Below are 13308 nucleotides of genomic sequence, written 5' to 3'. Positions count from 1 at the left end.
CTACAGACTCATCGTAAGTCACTTTCCATGGCATTGTCTTGCGCATCCTGGGCTTGTCTAGGCCGCATAGTTCGACAAAAAAAAATTATGGTAGCTAGCACTGGAGGCGCAATGCTAAACAGACAGCATTGCTGATGGGCACCTAGATAGTAGTGGCTTTTGGGCTAGGCTAGGCTATTTCCCGGCCCATCCCGGGGCGGGAAATAATCTACGTTACCCGTCCGACCCGGCCCGCCACCCTTTTACCTTAGGCCCGAGCTCGGTTCGAAACCGGCCCGAACCCGGTCCGAGACCGAAAAAGACATGTTTTCCAGAGTCAGAAGCGCGAGGATATCTCGCTGCACGTTACATGCACACCACCAGAAAGCCCGAGCCCAGCCCGAGCCCAGCCCGGGTCAAAAAGCACATGCCGTGCCCGAGCCCGGCCCGAGCCCGTGAAAAAAATGTCGCAGTTTCGCCCGAAAGGCGAAGCATCGATTGCGATAGCAAATTAGTAGAGAGCTATACGGAGTAGGGATAGTTGTTTTATCGGCTCCATAAACTTGGACACATTCGCTTACTAACTGAATTAACAATCGTGGTGTCAGCGCGCACAAGCAAACATGAATAGATCACACTGAATGACCGCAGATAACGACTGTCAAAACGCCGCAGCGGGCGAAGGCTCGCGCGGTCTATCGCTTCAACGGAAACTGAGCGGCGAATGCACAGCGCATACAAAGGTCACAGCCGTGTGGAGATAAGAGACGTTGCGGGCGACCGCAAACGCAGGGCAAGTTGTGCAGAGGAGAAGTTGTTCGCAAAGGAGAAGCTGCCCCCCCCCCCCCTCATCCTTCCCGCGCTGCCTTCCCGCTTTGTTGCTTTCGCGTGGGAGATTGAGTGGCAAGATGCGCCTTTGGTGCTTTGGTCTCGGAGCACAGCGCCGCCCTGCCTGCCTGCCTCCCTCCCTCCCTCCCTCCCTCCCATACCCCCACAAACTTTCGCGCGACGGTCGCGCTTCCTTTCCGCCGTGCGTGCGTGCGTTCGCTCTCCGGGATAGCGCGCGGGGGAGTTCGCCCTCCGTGATAGCTAGCGTCCCCCGCGCGCTTTCGCTCGCGCATACGCCGCGCGGCGACGATTTTATCACCCTTGAAATATATACGGAACCTCACGGCGACGGCGACGGCGACGACGACGGCGACGCCGATGGCAGAAATCCGGTTGAAGTGTCCATATAATTGCTATCGCAATAAAAACTGCCTTACCGGGCCGGGCCCGGATGTTCTGGTAAGCCCGAGCCCATGCAGTGCTCTAACTCAGGATGAGCACCAATCACCGCATTCGTTCTCGGCTGTCGGCATGACGAGCTTCCAGCTGAGCGGCTTCTTCAGGAGTCTTGTACATGATCTTTATAATCAGTGTGACGTCATGGCAAAGCTCACGAGTGTTGTAACATGACTAAGTGCTTAGTCACATGACTAAACAAAGCAAGAATTGCGGCGCGAAGCAATGACATGGCTGGGCGAAGCTGGGTAAGTGATTTCCTTGTGACCGGATTGACGGAGCGGGTCTGCTTGAACGCGGTGTCGGCAGTTGGAACGCGGTGCCGGTTTTCAAGTGACGTCATCGCTGGCGCGGCGTCGGAGGAGCGTTGCCGTAGCTAGGAGAAGCGAAGCACTGCTGTGGCAGGTGGTTTCGAGGCAACGCAGGTGACGTCATTGTTCAGCGAGGATTCTTGTTCGCTACACAGGGACTGACTGTCGGCATAAACAACTATGCTGTTAAAACTGCGCCTGACGATGACGCCAACGCTCGTAGCCTCATCGCGCGGTAAGTTTTTCACGCTCTCACCTGGTTACCCTTGCTACAGTGTGAGGCGCCGACAGGGGGGGGGGGGGCGAATCTTTCTATACCTCCCATTGGTTCTCGTATAGCAGATACTCAGTCGACGCTCGCGCCAAGGCGCACTTTCCTATCCCTCCACGCATGTCTCGCCTCCCCTCCTCTCATACTTCGCGCAGTGCCTTCTTTTTGTAGCGTTAGCTACACTGGCCTAGCCAAGCCCGTTTCGCGCGGCACATCAAGAGCCGTGCTGCGCATGCGCAAGGATCAGTGATGTCACACGGCTTGCGCACCGGAGCCAGCACCTCTCGCGCACTCCGCCGCCGCCGCGCGCGACTCACCGCCGCCGGTCTGCGCATTCCAGAGGAGTGACGTCGTAGCCGTGGTAGACGCACTGGCGCCGGCGCGCGCTCGCTGTGGAGTCGCTGTCTGACACTGCACTGGAGCCGCTGCGCTTCTGACTGGCGTTTGCCAGTGTGGTATAGCCACGGAGAAGGAGAGCGCAAATGCTGCTCAACAGCGCAGAAGAACGGAGAAGCTTGACTCATCGGATCCCGAAGTAGTTGCCTGGCAATTAGCGGTTGAACGTAGGAGACAACCAGGAAAGCTAAGAATAATCAGCTGAACCTTTGCTAACGCTACGTATATCCTGGCATAGCCGAGCTAAGCCACTGCAACTTTTTTCTCTAGCTTTTAGCAGCGCGATCTCTTTTATTGCGATAATAAATATATGGACACTTCCACCGGATTTCTGCCGTCGGCGTCGCCGTCGCCTATCGTTGTCGCCGTCGCCGTCGCCGTGAGGTTCCGTATAGATAAAATCTTCGCCGCGCGCCGTATGCCCGAGCGGAAGCGTGCGGGGACGCACGCTGTCACGGAGAGCGAACGCACTCAATCTTCCACGCGCAAGCAAGGAAGCGGGAAGCGAGCGCCGGTGGGAGCGGGGGGGGGGGGGGCGCATTTCTACTCTGCCAACACCCGCGCTCGTCGCTCGCTCGCACCGTCTCTTATCTCCACACGGCTCTGACCTTTATGCGCTGTGCATTCGCCGCTCAGTTTCCGTTGAAGCGATAGGCCGCACATACCTTCGCCTGCTGCGGCGTATATACGCTTGCTGCAAGCGTTGTGACAGTCGTTGTCTGCAGTCATTCAGTGTGATCTATTCATGTTTGTTTGTGCGCGCTCACACCACAGTTAGTAATAGTCGGGCCACATTTTCCAACGCACGCTACACATGCAATGCTGCTCGGATCGGCAGTGCAGCGCTACAGGTGTGTCCCTTCGCACGCGCTGCCCACGGGCAGCGCTTCTCATCTACACCACCGTTTCACACGCGCCTTCTCGTGGTCGTCGAGTCTCTCTTCATGTCGGTCTACTTACGCCGCAGCACACCTGCTTACTTAATCAGCTCATGTTTACTACAATTCATATTGCTACCAAAGCCGCTTGCCTTACTTCGTATGACATTGCTGTGTTGCTATCGCATTCATTGCTTCGCCCTTAGGGCGAAACTGTGAGCTTTTTTTTTGTCGCGGCTGTCATCAGCGCACCGCCGGACCGAAACGCGTGCTCCTCTCCTGTCCGGCCGTGCCAAGCGTTACACCGTGCATACGTGCTTGTGCACAGTGGGTACTTTTTGCGTTTTCACGCACGCAATTACGATCGCGCAAGCATGTGCCTAAATTATAATAAAAAATAATTCCACTTACAAAGCAACCGTTCTTGGCTCACTTTATTGTGTGTGCGTTTGCGAAAACCAGAATTGAAGCAGAAAGTGCAACACACAATACATAGACGCAACAAACCGCGGATTGTGTTTCATGTACGCACATGTAAAAAAAAAACATTTATTGTAATTGCTCTAATGGCCAATATGCAGAATAGCTTCTCCCGGCCAGCTTGTCGCTCGGTCCATGAAATCCACCTTCGTGAAGTGCGCTGAGCATATCCTGCGGTTGTTGACCTTATCTCTGGGCACCCCGCCATACCGCCGGGGCGTGGAACCGGCGGTATGGCGGGAGTGCTGACCAGCTTTCTACTGCTTACGCAGGCTGTATGGGCGGATGGTTCCTCGGCAACGATGTGTTCAGGATCAATTTCCGGCGACAGTATGCACCCGAGGATCTTGGTGGGTGTTTCTTCAGCACAGCCTACATCATCCGTTCCCGTTGACGTGTGCCCGGTGCACCGTGCGAGCGAGGCAGTGCCTGGTCTTTTTCCGGAGACATTTCAAGTATGCTCCCCCACGACGGAATTTGACGTTTTCCTCAACTCAAGTGGACAACAATGTGCGCCTGATAACAATGACTGTCGCCTACCATGGGTACAAATGGACTGCAACGGCAGTTCAATGATGGGGCGTGGAACCGGCGGTATGGCGGGAGCGCTGACCAGCTTTCTACTGCTTACGCAGGTTGGTGCTCTTGAATTTTCCTCTAAGAAACCATGTTCTGCTGTGCCGGTTCCACCCCAAGTGCTGTTTTGTATGTTTTCTTCTCGGTCACGTTCGAAAAGAACGCAACATACCCGCCAATTTGTAATTTTTCGCAGTTCAGCGTTTTATTTATTGCTTTTGTTGCTGTGTGGTGGGGATATCGAAATGAACCCAGGGCCAACTTAAGAGCAATTTTGAAAGCTTCTAGCTGGCCAGAGTAAAATGATGTCGAAGCTAAATTCGATTGAAGAAAAACAAAACCAACTTACTCTAGACGTTACAGACTTGAAGGGTCATATTCTATCACTAGAAGCTCAGATCAACAAAGTTGATGACGTATGCAATGCCCTCGCGACAATTTCAGACCAGCAACGGGATGATCGTGCCGCATTGACGGCTCTCACCGAAAAGATTGACGATATCGAGAACAGACAAAGAAGGAACAATTTGGTCTTCCGCGGTATAGAAGATTCTACTGCAAACGAGACAACAGCCAAATCTGAAGAACTTATTTTGGAATAATGCAGAAGCACGCTTGGTATCACAGGCCTGAGTATTGAACATGCGCACCGTATAGGAGCATATAAGGCAGGCAAACCGCGTCCAGTCATAGCAAAATTCTGTTCCTTCAAATCCCGTCAATCGGTGCTGCTGAAAGCTTTTAAACTCAAAGGCACCAGTTACAGCATATCTGAAGATTTTTCACGCTCAATTAGGGACAAAATAAGAAAGCTATGAGATTATGCGAGGCTAAACAAGCAGGAAGGTGAGAGGGCTGTCTTGAAGTATGATACGCTTTATCTACGGGGAAAGCGCTTTCGACTCGATAATGCAACGGGAGATGTAGCACAGCTGTGGCCTTCGCAGTTGCGTAAAACAGAGCAGCCGCTCAGAGTTTTCTTGATAAATTGCCGAAGCATAAAGAATAAAATTGACAACTTTCAATGCCTTCCATGCACTCTTCAGCCTACGATCGTTCTGGGCACGGAGTCATGGCTAGATTCTTCTATTTTTCATTCAGAAATTTTCCCGGCAGGCTACCACTGTTTTCGACGTGATCGAAATTCTCACGGAGGAGGTAGTGTTTATTCTTGTGAAAAATAGCATACCCTGTGTCCACTTGGCATGCCCACTTCTTGACGTCGGGACGGTTTTTTGTAAGATGCGGCTGGCGAACGGCAAGGGCTTGGTGATTGGCTCGTACTATCGGCCGCCAAACGCGTCGTATGAGCAGTTCATTGGGCTTTCTGAGTTTCTTGAGAGCATAAAAAATTACCGTGTCTTGATCGGAGGCGATTTTAACCTTCCTGAAATTGACTGGTCATGTGAGATTCCCAGAAATAGCGTTAGTTGTTGTTTATACTCCGCCTTTTTTGACCTAATGGACACTCATGCATTTCAACAGTACGTTCTCAGTGCGTCGCGAGATGATGGCACGGGCCATGTCTTGGACTTGCTGTTGTGTAATGAGCCTGGTGTTGTATTAGATGTGCATGCTTTACCTGGTTTGAGCAACCATAATATTGTTGCTGATGCTAGTGTAAAAATGCATCCGTGACGAAGAAATCGCCGAGGAAAGTGTTCTTGTATTCTAAGGCTGATTACGGTTCCATAAATCTGTCGTTGGAATCCTATTTCCCAACGTTTGACACATTAGCGGATGATCTGAGCGCTGAACAATTCTGGGAAAACTTTAAAGAAAAGCTTTTCTATCTTCGTGATAAGTTCGTGCCGACGCGGATGCTTTCATCTAGACGAGTTAAAGATAAGCCCTGGTTTCATCAGCAACTGCGCATCTTGCTACGCAAGGTACGAAGGGTGTACGTAAAGTATAAAAAATACAGGTCCCTAGAAAACTCATCTGAACTAAAGAGACTGAAATGTGATTTTCTAAACTTAACTAAATCATCTAAGCAATCCTATTTTTCTAAGCTTGGGCAACACTTAGTAGAAGATCCAAAGGAATTTTGGAAGTATATCCTGGCGAAATGGTAAGGACGAAAATTGTGTCCCCCCTCTAGAATACTTGGACACAGTCATAGATGATGACAAGCGCAAAGTTGAATTATTCAGTAGTTACTTCTCTTCCGTATTTAGTCAACGCCAATTTCGTACTCTAGCTGTGGATTTTTCGTTGGGGAATGAAGAAATGCCCGAGGTTAAGTTTGGCTTGGCTGGTGTGCGGAAGCTATTAGCAAATATTTCTCCTAGAAAGGCAAATGGGCCAGATGATATAGCAGCAGCAATCATTCGTAATTGCTCCGAGTCTTTATGTCTCTATTTTTGCCGCCTCTTCCAAAACTGTTTAGATATGGGTGCCGTACCTGCCGACTGGAAATTAGCCAAGTGTTGTGCCTGTATATAAGAGTGAACCTAAAAATTGTGTTGAGGACTACAGACCAGTGTCTTTGACTAGTATTACATGTAAAGTAATTGAGCACGTTATATACAGTTGTATTATGTCACATCTTGTTAAACATAACCTACATAAACCAACATGGCTTTCGGCAAGGTCTTTCTTGTTCCACGCAACTTGTGGAATTCACACACGACTTGGTACTAGCAATTGACAAAAGACAAATAATTCATTGCATCTTTCTAGATTTCCGAAAAGCGTTTGACGTTGTGGCTCATGATCTACTTATTAGCAAATTACATGCCTGCAAATTAAACAAAAAGGTAATTGCATGGATATCTGAATACCTGTCAAATAGACAACAATCTGTGGATCTCAACGGCATATCGTCTGATCTTGCTGCGGTGACCTCTGGAGTGCCCCAGGGCTCAGTTTTGGGGCCTCTCTTATTTTTGTTATATATAAATGATATTACTAGAGGTATTACGTCGACTCTCAGGATGTTCGCCGATGAATGTGTGGTGTATAGGGTTATTGATAGCGATTCTGATTATTCTTCTCTTCAGAGTGACTTGGATAGCGTTTTATCTTGGTGTGCCAAATGGAAAATGTCACTTAACGTTTCTAAATGTTTAAACATCACCTTTACAAGGAAACATTCACACAAGTCATATGAGTACAAAGTAAATGGCGTTGCCCTACGCAGGGTTAGCCAATGCAAATACTTAGGTGTTTTGTTTACCTCAGATTTAAGATGGAACAGGCATGTACAGGAGATTAGAAGAAAGGCGGCACGGTAAGCTGGGCTTCCTACGTCGAAATTTTGGCCAATTACCTAGTACACTGAAAGAACGACTATATTTTACCCACGTACGTACGGTACTTGAGTACGCGTGTGTTTGTTGGGACCCTTATACTGGTGAGTCAGTTAATTTACTTGAAAAAAATCCAGAATAGGGCAGTCCGATTTGTATTGAGAAATTACAATAATAACTTCAGTATCACTGAAAGCAAGCGTAAATTTCAGTGGCAGGATTTAAAGGACAGAAGAAAAAAACCTTAGACTTAAATTTTTTCATAATATATATTATTCTAAAACTGGCATTGAAAGAGAAAAGTATATTAGGCCACCATCGTACATTTCACGCAGAAGGGACCATAACTTGAAACTTTACGAACTTCCTTTTAAAGGTGATGCCTTGCGATACTCATTTTTTTGTCGAACCACGGGGGACTGGAACGCTCTTCCGTCAAATATTGTTGGTATTGAATCTAATGATGAATTTTACCGCGCTTTGTGTGTTTAAATTGAAAAACAATTTTTGTCGCGATTTGTATACCCCCCTGCTGTAATGCCTGCAAAGGCGATGCCGGTACCAAATAAATAAATAAAAATAAATAAATAAACCCACTAAGTCCGTCCTTCCAGCGTAGTTCAAGAACGCCTCCATCCTGAAGAACAGAGAAGATCATAAATTATAACATCGAGGTTAGAACATACAAAACTGAGCTCGTTTCGCGTGGCGGCAGAGCACTAGTTGTGATATAGCAACCTGAATTCTTAAAAACGCATTTTTAAACGACGGCTACCAGCTAGCTAGAAGTAAGTACAAAACGCACACCTACACACGTGTTCCTTGTAATACGCACAGGTGGTACTACATTTATCAGGAGGTTTATGTTCGCTGCTTGTGGCATAACGATTCACTGCATGGTTGTGGTATTTTCAAGTCAGCTAGCTTCGGTCTCCCCACCGGATAGCCATGTACGACTGCGCACAATTACTATCACAAATAAAAACGAGGAAGTAAACTGCAAAGTGCTCACCTGTAGTCTTTAAGGATGCGGTAGAATTTCACGTCGCATGGCTCACTTCGTCTTGATGTGTTCGTACACCATCAAACAATGCATAAAAGCGACAGCTGCGAGACATTGCGGAAAAAAGCCAACAAACGTGCAACGGTAGGGTACCACATGGACCGCACTGCTAGCGAGGTAGGTGAAAACCGCAAAACTGGCCGCAAAATGGCAGAAAAAAAATTGCTGCCGTTTTGGCCGTTATCAGCACGGCCGACGCCGGAGCGTGGGCCGCGCCGCCGATAGTTGAAGGCGAGAAACGACAAAGTTGATAGATGGTTAACAAAAAAAAAAGGAAAAGCTATTTTGGTTTCGCATCCATTTCATGGATGGCACTGCAATTCGCACGAACACAGGGAGCCTACATGCAAGCGCTGTTTTTGCAGAAAACCAGGCGAGTTTCCGAGGCCTGCCGCGGCCGGCGTATTCGGCGTTCGTCGGCGTGGCCCGACTGCAGCCGGCGTCGAGATGCGACATGGTGCATTTCACGCCGGCCTCGCCACCCAGAATGGACGGCAGTCGCGTCTCGTTGATTAAGATGGGCTGGTGCCAGTAGCTCACGCAGGATCTCTGCCAGGGGGGGGGGTGTTGACAGTTTGCCAATACCATCTAAACAGCACTAATTTCAATTTCTTCACGGGAGATTGTCAACAAATGTGCTTTTTGCGAGTGTGCAGACGATTGCGCGTCTTACACCTTAGTTGCAGTACTCAAATGCGCAAGGAAAGAAAAAGGGTTAAACAAAAGGGGGGGGGGGGGTTAAGTCGGCCTCAGGGGTGGGTTACAACCCCCGAAACTCCCCCGTCGGGGCGCCACTGGCTGGTGCATAGCCGTTATTATGCAAGGCAGGGAAACCGACCTCTCTATAGTCAAACGTGTGCGCCGCGCCGTGCCGCGCCGCCTAGACGCATGCGCATTTTACACGAAACTAGGAGTTCCAGGATGATACGAAACTGCGAACTGCACGTGCCACCACCAGTATCCATTAGCTCTCTTGCTCGACGAGACGCGGATGCGGTCCATTCTGGGTGACGAAGCCGGCGCGAAATGCAGCAAGTGACATCTCGACGCCGGCTGCAGCCGGTGCACGCCGATGAACGCCGGATACGTCGGTCCATACCTCGCGCCGGACGATAGAGTGCTGCGCTTTCGCTGGCGTAGCGTCCCCGTGTCGAGCGCGCTCGCGCGTCAACGCTACGTCGGACTATAAAGTGGGCTTGAGAAGATGGCGCGCCGACCCCGACAATCGTTGCGGCTAAGCTAAGAACCAGCCAAGAACCAGCCAAGCCAAACTAAGTTAAGCAAAAGAAAGCAAAGTTAACGCTAGGGAAGGGCCACCAGCTTCGCTGTTTGCCGAGTCTTCGAACCACATCGTGTGAAGCTGCTCAAATTTTTTTAGAATGCGGTAAACATAACATTTTTGTATAACTTCCTTGCACATAAAAGATGATGAGCAACACGAGAACAATGTGAGAGCTGGAGCCAACGTTTAGACAAGTCACCTTGAAGAAGACAAGTCCACTTGTCGAAACGTTGGCTCCATCTCCCGCATTCCCCGTGCTTTCCCTTGCACAGGTAAGGGATGGGGTGGAACGATAAACCAATGGAAGAAGGAGCCCACGTGAAGTAACGCGCCACAGATTATAACCGAAGAGTGTATCTAGATAAGCCAATGGGACTGCAGTTGTACCGAGAGTTGCATTTTATGTCTCATTATCATGAGCCCATTCATCTCTGGACGTCGCTGGAGATCGCGGTGATCCCGAACTGTGGAAAACTCGGGCCTTCCTGCACAGCGTTCTCTTAGTGACAATTTGTTATAGAACAGCAGTTATGACCATATACATACTTTTTGTTAAATGTATTTAAGGAGATGTTGGTGCCTATATGTGGCGCCGGCTACTCTACTCTTAAATGACAGTTGTCGTCGGAAAGTAGTCAACAATCAGAAAACGGGACTAATAAACACATCGTTTGTTCCACACGTTTACTGTGTGCATCCTCCATACCTCATACCAGTTGTGCGATAGCTTCGCCGAGCTGGGGTAGAGATAGCTGAGAGAGAGAGTGGAAGCAGAGTATAAAAATAGCATTGAGCCGCATAGCGGATTCGAAGTGGAGAGAAGGAGTGAAGGCATATGGTAGTGGGACGCGTAGAGCTACTGCAGACGCAGATCGCGTTTCCCCGCGTTCGCGCCGAACGCGCCTGGTATCCGTGACTGCAGCCGATGCCTCTGGCGGCGGCTCGGCAGGTTTCGAGCATAGAGTTAGTATACTCACTCTAGAGGAAAAGTTGGGCGAAAGAAGCGGGGACCGCATAGGCGCCGTCATGTTGCTACGACTCATTTTTGTAGCCCTAAATATACTCAAATTTTTATACAAAAAGAAGCACTTACACGTAGCACGTAGGCACGGACAACGTTTGAAGTTCATTCGGTATATTTTCAATAACGATTGGATGGCTATTTAGAAAATTTTGATGCAAAATTTACAGTGATGGCGCTACCATACTGACGGAGGCTCGGGATCGCGTTGCTTGCGCGCCTCGTCTGAATCGCATCTCGTCGTCTGCGCATGCGCGCCTGCACATGGTAGCAACATGGCAGCGCCCTTGCGGCTCCCGATTTCATTGCATGGGCGCTATGGGGAGCTTTTCCTCTAGAGTTGGTTATATTAACTATATGGTTTTGAGCAGATAATTATACTCGGCGACAGCTTTTCTTGACATAGGAGCGAAGGCTACGGAGGCGGGGCCTCCGCACATTTGTGGTACTACGCAAGTAGTGCGGCCACTTGCAGCCGATTTCAGTTCCAGTTTCGGTTTTAGCTAGCTCGCAGCGCTAGTGCGTTTAGCAAACCGTATTCGTCGACAGCTCGGGCTGACGGCGCCTTACTCCAGCGTAGACATTGCAGATAACCTGCTTGGTTTTTTTGCAGACCCACTTCTTGTCACATTTAGAGTATAGCCTCCTCGGAGAACGAAAAGGAGAGTTTGCGGCCACACACGGTACCGCCGGCACCGGGGACGCCATGTTTACTGCGAGAGCAACCAGCAGGCGGTGCGGAAAACGTGGTGCCGTCCAAGAAATAAAAAAGAAAAAAAATTAAGGTGCACGGTAACTTTTTTTTCTATGAACAGCTTCCCATACTTGTTCTATATTTATAATTAAGAAAGCTTTATTTATTCAGGCCAAGTAACTCTCAGAATCAGAAAATAAAATAGGTACTATTTCCTGGCGCGCGCGCATGCAGGCGGTTCGGCTCTGTAGCTTCCACAGTGCTGTCAAGAAAAGCTGTCGCCGAGAGTAGACACTAGTTGCTTCCGAAAGACTGAAGCGAGAGCTAGGGAAGCTGAAACCTAGCGTAACAGAAGCGAACATCCCGAGTTCACATTTAACAACATCCCGAGTTGACGCTTTCATATTTAAAAGGGACACTCGTCTAGCAACTCATTCCCTGCATTCTAAGACTGTCAAGGGTAGACCACGGAAATTAAAGACACCAGAAAACAGCGTGAATACAACGCTCGACCACATGTGGTATTTTCTACAGCTTCTCTGGACATTCACGTTCGCAGGGCGGAATGGCGGCGAATTTTTTTTTTTAGAAACACGATATAAAGTACGCTTTCAACAACTACACCACTGGCGTTTTACGCGAGAAATCAGTAACATTTGCGTTGGTTATTCGCCGACACCAACAGAAACGACTAATTTTGTTCGGGCTTGTGCTTGCAACTTAACGCTCCTAAGGAGTAGACGCAGCACTCTAATGAAGATGCACTCACAGTGTGAGGCATTGCTTGTCCCACCGGCTTTGTATTCCACTGCAAGTGCGGGCTACAGGTTTCATGGTGCATGTGCACAGGAAATAAGGGTTAGCTGTGAATACGAACTGACTCAAGGCCTCTGAGCGGAGAATTCTCTAAACGAGCGTGTCTGGGTGATACTGTCGCGAATAGATGGGTTTGCGAAAAGTGCGCGTCTTGTGCTTGCACGTAATACTCAAGCTCCATTACAACAACGTGTGTCGGATAGCGTTTTCACCAGTTATATGAGCATGCCATGTGCGACACTAGCAAATTGCTCTTGTCTCCGAAGTCATTTTCTCACTAAACATGTTAGATGCATTATCTTAATAAGACCATATAGTTTTCCGGGTGTAAAAACAAGCGGCCACTAGTCATGGCTGAGTCGGCAATGTCTCATTCTCCAATTCCACAAGCACTGGGGCAAAGGCAATGCAACCCTCATATGGGAGGCTTCAGAAGCCAAAGCCTTGTGACCATCTCTTCTTTCCCGTCTTTGTCTCGTTACTCTGACAGGTCATGAAGGAAAAATCTGTTGTTTCTCTGTATTCAGGGCCAACACCAAAATGAGGCTGTCTTTCAGCGAACAAGGTTTGCTGGTGTTCCCTAACACAACATTGGCTTCAAGAACTGTTGTGGTGATGGCTTCTTTTAAAGTTATAATTTGGTTCAACGAAGCACACAAAGGCTTTTGCAGGTTCTGCAGAAGTTGCGCTGTCTTGGATAGAGAAGAGAAGGCTAGAGAAGAATCAAAAGAATTTCTGGAAAACAGACCGCTGAAGCTAAATCCCGCCACGGCATGAAGAAAGCCCAGTGGTTGCATACGTCACGTCACAGCCATCTCGCAAACTTAAGGGGTGGCCTAGTGCGTTCGCTAACACGATCAAATTTAAGTACTACGTTAAGTGTTAATACGTGGCGTTCAGGAGGTCGGCTTAGTGCCATACGTGTGTCTTAGTGCGGCTCGTTATGTCTTGCAAGACGTCTAGCCCTAATTGTATAACTTATTTCATTATCATTATGCCTTGCGAA

This window comes from Dermacentor silvarum, chromosome 9 (assembly GCF_013339745.2).
Source record: "Dermacentor silvarum isolate Dsil-2018 chromosome 9, BIME_Dsil_1.4, whole genome shotgun sequence".
Lineage (NCBI taxonomy): Eukaryota > Metazoa > Arthropoda > Arachnida > Ixodida > Ixodidae > Dermacentor > Dermacentor silvarum.
Note: the sequence above shows the minus strand (reverse complement) of the source record.